The 7066-nt window shown below is 37.3% G+C and overlaps 2 non-coding genes across 2 annotated transcripts; both read left to right on the top strand.

The window, feature by feature from the left end:
* Positions 1–1189: 1189 nt before the first annotated feature.
* Positions 1190–1262, top strand: Trnar-ccu. The gene has a single exon. It is a non-coding gene; the product is annotated as a tRNA-Arg (tRNA).
* A 523-nt stretch (positions 1263–1785) lies between these two features.
* On the top strand, positions 1786–1858 carry Trnar-ccu. The gene has a single exon. It is a non-coding gene; the product is annotated as a tRNA-Arg (tRNA).
* The last annotated feature ends 5208 nt before the right edge of the window (positions 1859–7066 follow it).

The following is a 7066-nucleotide window of genomic DNA, read 5'->3' as shown; positions in this document are numbered from 1 at the left end:
TTGTAAAGTAGTATTATGGCCTGTAAGTGTACCAACTGCCTACGTTATGTTGCCCCATTGTGCTGCTCACTGGTATGGTGCTGTATAAGACGCTTCTGTATACATGTGGACATTATTCATGCAAGTGTTATACCGCCTATATCTCTGGCTCGAGTTTGTTCTCCACTTGTCCTCACTGATTTCACTAAGATTTGTTTATTTGTAAGATGGAGTGACAGGTCAGACCAAAATCGATCAGATCTTGGAATAACATAATGCCCACGTTGGAAGTGTTTACGTAATTTGGGATGTACTCTTTCTCGGCTAAAAGCTGTTCATTAACCTGTTGCAACTAAGATGATTCACAGATACCATTGGTTGATGCAGCACCACATACATCAGTGGTTGATGCAGCACCACACACATCAGTGGTTGATGCAGCACCACACACATCAGTGGTTGATGCAGCACCACACACATCAGTGGTTGATGCAGCACCACACACATCAGTGGTTGATGCAGCACCACACACATCAGTGGTTGATGCAGCACCACACACATCAGTGGTTGATGCAGCACCACACACATCAGTGGTTGATGCAGCACCACACACATCAGTGGTTGATGCAGCACCACACACATCAGTGGTTGATGCAGCACCACACACATCAGTGGTTGATGCAGCACCACACACATCAGTGGTTGATGCAGCACCACACACATCAGTGGTTGATGCAGCACCACACACATCAGTGGTTGATGCAGCACCACACACAATAATGGTTGATGCAGCACCACGCATTTTCCAACACTAATTTAGACATGTTTACTGTCCCATTACAGGATGAAGTATGATGCAGCTTTACTGGTATATTTTGAATCATGATCTACAGAGTATTATTTTGACACTCCTATTAAGATTTAATGTAAATTTAAATTAAGAAGTAAAGGTCTAGTTTTATAAGTATTTTCAATATCAAGTAAGATTGTTCGTGCCATGTCTAAATTACATCGAAATTACGTGATATGAATTAGCTTTGCGGGGAAGAAAAAACCGTTATCCTGTTTCCTCAACCAAAGGAAGTTAATTATGTTTCTACTTTACGAGCAATGTTTTCTGAACTTACTTCCTGCTACTTGAATCAAACATAAAAGTTAAAGTTATAAATGATGAAATATTGAACTGCTAAGGTGACAATATTCCTCATCTGCCCCTGTGGCCCAATGGATAAGGCATTGGCCTCCTAAGCCAAGGATTGTGGGTTCGAGTCCCACCAGGGGTTAGTAACTGTTTTGATATATATTTTGAAGTATTATATTAAAATACAACTTAGATGCCACATTAGAGTCCACTTCTGATTAGATTTTAATTTTCGTAGTCATTTTGAGGGTAATATAGCAAGTAAAGGTTTCAGGCGTGGTATTGATTTTTACCCGGGGTTCACAACAGCTGGCTTTCATACGTCATAAGTTCGTTCATAAACAAGAATACTAGAGTATGAGGTTTATTTAGAGCTCTGTTATAATTATATATGGAGAAATTCGTGTAATAGTAAGGTTATAAACAAGATCAGTTCTAAAACAGACTGTGATTACTTTTATGTTCCAACTGACTGTACAACACATGGCTATGTTATTATCATATGTTTCATCAGTTAATCCTTTTGGAAATGAGGTGAAAAGAAATATGTTGATAAATGAGTTAGTAAAAAACCATTAAAAAAATCACCATTTAAATTTATCATTTGAAAAATAGTTAATGATAGAGATTAAACAATCCTCTGAGATGAGCTATAAAATGCGGTTGCCCCTGTGGCCTAATGGATAAGGCATTGGCCTCCTAAGCCAGGGATTGGGGGTTCGAGTCCCCCCAGGGGTTTTTTGCATTACTTTGATTATATGATCCAATAATCATGTAATCATCGTGTAATGTTAATCCCCAGCTGAACACTGTAACAGCTCCCGCTATAACACGGAGCTAGATTGCACTCTGCTTACAAATATACGAAATAGTACAATTTTTGAAGTGCAGGTAATTAGTATAATAACACTTGATCTTGTAAACAAAATGAAGAGCCGTAGTGAATAACGTTAAATAAGTCTTCTAGTATAACATATTTCTACGGTGTATAAGTTTAAATATAAGGAATATTTGTTGTGGAAATTAAAGTGCTTACACTACCCTGACAGCTGGTTTACTGTACGCCTCCCCAATGCACAACATCTCCTATACTAATGAACGTTTGTCTAAGAACTTCATTATTTTCGTCACTGCTCAATGTAAACTACTCTATAAGTTATATTATATCTAATTATCATGGACAGCTGTCATTATTTAAATTACTCTACCTTTCGTCAATACAGTATATAAATTTTGATTATAGAGTTGCAATAAATCATTCTTCGTCTCCAGGTATTATGTGATAACTTAATGCACAAACAACTTCTCGAAAGTTTCTTATAACGCAACAGGGAAGCTCTTTAATTTTTAACGATCAATATATCTCGTTCCATCACAGTAGACTATTAAAAAAAAAATCATATATCCCTCACTGACCATCCACACCGAAAATTGAAACAGTTCGTTACGTTTTATTTAAGACAGCGCCACAGGTTGTCCCTCCCCACCTCCCGCCCACAATCCTCCTCATCTGTCACACGGATTCCGGGAAAACCAGAACAAAATATCTCTCTTAGTTATTAATGGTTGATGACTAATGCATTAACTCATTTAAAGTCCTTAGTTGTTAATGCGAATTAATACATTGTAACATCAATACATACAAACACTAGAAGAAAATGTAATATATAAATAAGTATTATACACACATTCATTGATGTAAACACATGAATGTACCAATATATTTCCTGCCTACGTAAATATACAGTCGAGAATTATTATACACTTCTTCATATAGTGTAAACATTTAAATCTATAATAGTAAATAAATACTTATGAAAATACCTATTTGAAGAGTATTATTTTACAAAAGCCAACAGCATAATTCTTACCTTGTTTAGAGTTACCCATTTCAGGGAAACTAAAATATTGCCTTTTACCTGCCACGTGCCATCTGACATCCTAGAAAACTCGACTCTAACCCTTATATACAAGAGGACTTAAAGATCACAATCCATTGTACAACTTAGACAAATATGGTCGGTAAATTTCCCCACCCTTAGATCAAGTTAGTGACCAGATGTTTCTCCTGACGTCAAATTCCCCTCCACGGCAGCCAGGTGACGGTCACTACATTATATTGATATTTGTATGTTACTATCTTAAACAGTTCCTGCATAAAGACATTTGAATATATCTGTAGTAACAATCACGTCAACTTAATATATAAGAATAAATTCAACTTATATTATGCTAAGCGAGCGTCTGATATTTGACGGTTGAAATATTCATTGAACAAATTATTCAATTTACACCGAATAAATTTCTGAGATGTGATATGACTGATGTGTTGTCTTTTATGAGTATATGAATCAGGATATAGTAGTACCCCTGTAGTATAATTCGGAATTTTTCTTACCGTTCTGCCTCTAAATGGTCATCGTAATTATTGATTTCCTCTTTACCCTACCTAATCTGTGTTGCATTTGACCCCAGTTCTCATTCTTATCTGCGTATTTACATAAATAAGGTCAACCACTGCAAAATTAACTATTCCTTGTTATATGCAAAGTTGGTAATTTCTATTAGACTACCACAATAATGGTAACGAACAGCAAATTTTGTTTTGGGGTCGAATAGTCTTACCTTCTCTCTGTCTTATGTAGTTCTGAGCCGTCAGACTAAAATGCTGGCAAGGTTGAAGCGTCCAGCAGAGTCTACCCTATCACCATTCTCTGTGGGACGTCTGCGCTGCAGCCACATCACCAGCGCTCGGAGGCTGAGCGCTAGGGTCTATCTCGCCTATTCTACAACAGAGCCACATAAGCTAATAAGCATCTATAACGTTATACTATGCCTCTATAACTATGGCAGAGTGAACTTTGAGGCGCATAGTTGTTTTTATATACAGGTTTTCATTTCAGATTTCACCGTGTAATGCAATCAATATCTTTCTCAGCAAAAATGGTAGTGGCAATGGCAGTCATATCTTCCTCCTCCACTAGACTTGCTGAGGTCGGACAGAACGATGCCTTCTATTTCTTGTATACAATAAACCGCTCATTAATATATTCATAATAAGAAAAAGTTCCTCTTGATCAACTGTAAACAAGTATAGGAATAATTTTATATAACACTGAAACACTGAACATAGCTTTCTATATAAACCAAGTAGAGGTAGAACACTTCCACCGACCGCATACTACGTGTCTTGCTTAATCATATTTTTATTATGGCCACATACAGTATCACTGTTAATTATGTGAATAATTATAAGCTCTCCTTTATATTGAGTAAAACACTTGGTTAATTTTTTACGTCCAATGTTTGTGTGTAAACGTGAGATAACATTACGATAACTTTCCAGAATGTTTGTATGTTTGTTTGTGGTGAGAGGTTGGTTTGTTTGGTGGCCGCCACCGACCACATCCAGGAGCAGCCGCCGCCGCCACTGCACGCTTCTACCCTAGAGTGGACCATCTTGCCGACAGCGACAACAGCGACTCATAAACAATAAGGTTCACCCGAGTCTCGCTGACTGACATCCTCACGTTGTTACTTTGCGTGTTTTTTTTTTCTCGGGAGGACGGAGGTTTATTGCCTGAACTTAATAATCTTCACCTTATTCTGTGAACCTCTTCAGTGATACAGCGGGCTGGCTAATGACTTCATTCAGGGGCTTTATTCGAACAAGACATCTTGATCTGCCTAGTGCTTGTTCAGTCTTTTCACTAATTTGTTCAGGTGAGGTGTGTCATATACAACGAAAGTTACTAGTTAGTTAGCTTGTCACACTTCAATGCGTGGGTACGTCATTTTTATACTGGAAAGCGACCTGGAGAATAGTGATAAAAGTCCCGCGAGATTAACTTGTTATTGTAGAAAGACGATACATTGTTGTGGTGGCGGCTGGCTCAGTACGAGGTCGTGGGTGAGTGCGATAATAGCTGGCTCTACGACGAAGCCCACACCACCACAACACTCGTAAAGGGACAGTTAAAACCAACACTACACTACTCAGTTTCTGTCACGGTCTACAAGTGTCCCCTGCGTCCATCACTGTTCTGCTTCACGACACAAGCCTCATTTTCAAAGGTTATCACCATCGACTCTGATGAATACCCTCAATGCTTCACCTCACTACTGCTATATCATAATACTTGGCTCGTCTGTATACCGAGAAAAAAAGTAATATAAATGTATATAAAGCTACGCTAAATAGGGATAATTGCCATAAAAAAATAACATTTATATTGTTTTTATAGTTGCAGCTTAATTATACCTGAAGTAGGTTACGTGGCTTCGTTGGTCATCTTTGGTCGAATTGCCTTACTAATCATCAGTGTTTGTATACCTGTACTGACTAGGTACTAAATTGTTTATATACCTGCACGGACTATATATTGTACATTATATACCTGAATTATCTGAATACATGCTGAATCAATGTAAATTTGTATGAAAATCTTACCGAATAAATACTTCTATCATATTGAATTTTACCTTCCCAACCTTCCTAAATTGTGTATTCACGTTTAAGAGTCAACCAAGGAAGCATTGTTGGCAGGACACTGATACTTAACACAAAGACATACTGTAAAGGTCTTCTTAACACACACACACACACACACTCATACGCTCCGAAAACAATATGGCGATACATTTGAAACCCTTAATCATCCGGAAATTGTACAACTTTTTTGGGAAATTTAAGTATTTCTTCTCAAGGTAGGAAAAAGTCAGGATATTTCGCCTCTTATTTTCTGTAGTGACTCCCAGGCTATGGCGGTCTTCTGTCTTTTGTATTCACTGATTAATTTATTACAGTACTTAGATAATTTCAGTCCAGTTTAACCCCCCTAAAAAAAAATATTTACGATACATTTTAGAAATTGTTTTTTATTGTCCAAATGTTATAATTATAGAGTTACATAGTTTGTGTTAGGTCTGAATCATGACCTCATGGTGATATTGATATCTTTATTTTTTTTAATAAATTTCTGTGAATATTAGTAAAAATTATATAAAATTACGTGTTTTATAGTCAAGAAATATTGAGAAATAAGTCTGGTATAGTCAGGAAATTTTATATAAGAACACTTTGTATTATGTAGTTAAGAAGAGCGCGTATATATACAAGTTTTCGTTAGTGGATGCAGGAATAACAAACCCGAGGATATTAAGAATTATGTTTAAGTGAGTGATAATGACGTGTTCCAAATATTGACATTAGTGTTTTTTTATTACATAGAGAATTTTATGTGTGCTGGTCGAGGCACTTTCTGGTAATAGATCAATGAAGGAACATACATATCACTAATAGCTTACATGGGTGAATTTTTAATGACCACGAACGTCTTATTTACCTGGTCAATGTTTACACTCATACAGGTAGATAGATATATAGATATTCAGTAAAATCGACAATCAAGTTCCCATTCGGTCAGTGTGTACTGAGTGTAAGTATACACTGCAGGTATATAAACGATTTACATAGTGCAGATATACAAACTCTGTACATAGACAGTCCAGAGGCGGATCCAGGAATATCAAAGGGGGAGGGGGGGGTCCAAGAAGTTGTGGCTGGGGGAACATGGCGAGCAAAGCAACCCCACCCAGCTGGGATGTTTTGAGGGGAGCGTTATTCATTGATTAGTAATAGAAAGAAATTCCTGCAAACAACATCCTGCTCTTACACCCAGATGCTAATACAAGCAAAAATATGCGCACATACAGGTGTGCTGACGTGCACCGACACACGCGCACATTCGCTTATGTTCACGTTTTACATCCCTTTCAAGAATTTGAACTTACTTGTACGATACACATAAGTTCAAAATCTTGAAAGAGATGAAAAACGTGAACCAGGGCAATTTTGGGGCAGGACACAATTCCAAGTTCGCCAAGATGTTATGCAGGACGAATATAAGGAAATTCTCCTCCACACAGAAGGTTGTAGGCCTATGG

The sequence above is a fragment of the Homarus americanus genome, unplaced genomic scaffold (assembly GCF_018991925.1).
Source record: "Homarus americanus isolate GMGI-L3 unplaced genomic scaffold, GMGI_Hamer_2.0 scaffold31037, whole genome shotgun sequence".
NCBI lineage: Eukaryota > Metazoa > Arthropoda > Malacostraca > Decapoda > Nephropidae > Homarus > Homarus americanus.
The sequence above is the reverse complement of the archived record's forward strand: the minus strand, read 5'-3'. Positions and strand labels throughout refer to the sequence as shown.